The sequence below is a fragment of the Oncorhynchus kisutch genome, linkage group LG24 (genome assembly GCF_002021735.2).
Source record: "Oncorhynchus kisutch isolate 150728-3 linkage group LG24, Okis_V2, whole genome shotgun sequence".
Classification (NCBI taxonomy): domain Eukaryota; kingdom Metazoa; phylum Chordata; class Actinopteri; order Salmoniformes; family Salmonidae; genus Oncorhynchus; species Oncorhynchus kisutch.
This window is the reverse complement of record NC_034197.2, coordinates 40,797,473-40,798,712: the sequence shown is the minus strand read 5'-3', so window position 1 is coordinate 40,798,712 and position 1,240 is coordinate 40,797,473.

Here is a 1,240-nt window from a genome sequence, read left to right as displayed (position 1 = left end):
ATATCACACTTTCCCCTACATCACACCTTCCCCTACATCACACCTTCCCCTATATCACACTTTCCCCTACATCACACCTTCCCCTATATCACACCTTCCCATATATCACACCTTCCACTATATCACACCTTCCCATATATCACACCTTCCCCTATATCACACCTTCCACTATATCACACCTTCCCATATATCACACCTTCCCCTATATCACACCTTCCCATATATCACACCTTCCCCTATATCACACCTTCCCATATATCACACCTTCCACTATAGCACACCTTCCACTATATCACACCTTCCCCTATATCACACCTTCCCCTATATCACAACTTCCCCTATAGTACACCTTCCCTACATCACACCTTCCCATATATCCCACCTTCCCTACATCACACCTTCCCCTATATCACACCTTCCCCTATATCACACCTTCCCCTATATCACAACTTCCCCTATCACACCTTCCCCTATATCACAACTTCCCCTATAGTACACCTTCCCCTATATCACACCTTCCCATATATCCCACCTTCCCTACATCACACCTTCCCCTATATCACACCTTCCCCTATATCACACCTTCCCCTACATCACACCTTCCCCTATATCTTACCTTCCCATATATCACACCTTCCCCTATATCACAACTTCCCCTATATCTTACAATCCCCTATCACACCTTCCCCTATCACAACTTCCCCTATATCACACCTTCCCCTATATCTTACAATCCCCTATCACATCTTCCCCTATATCAGACCTTCCCCTATATCAGACCTTCCTGGATTCTACTCAGAGTCCCATGAGGTTCAGTCCAGATCACAATTAGCTCACAAATGGAGGAGTCAGTGTATTTTCTCTATATCTTCATATGTCTTCATATGCCTATGTGCCTGTGTTTGTGTAATTTGGGTTTGCCATTTGCTCAATGATGACCTCACAATGCAAACGGGTTGACTGCCGCGGACAGTCAAACTCAGGTGACTGTTTGTACTGTAGTGATTGTGGCCCCTACATTGTTTCTCTGGACTCCAAGGTCAGCTTCAAGCCCGTCTGGGTCTGAGTGCAGATGGAATCCAGTGGTTTTATAAGCACAAATGCAGATCAAACTGGAAATGAGGAATGTTTAGACAAAGTAAAAGTTATACACATATTTACTGGTTTAAAAATGTCTATTTTTTGGTTTGTTTTATTTACAAAAAGCCAAAGCAAGTGATTATTTAAGGTTTCAGGGTGA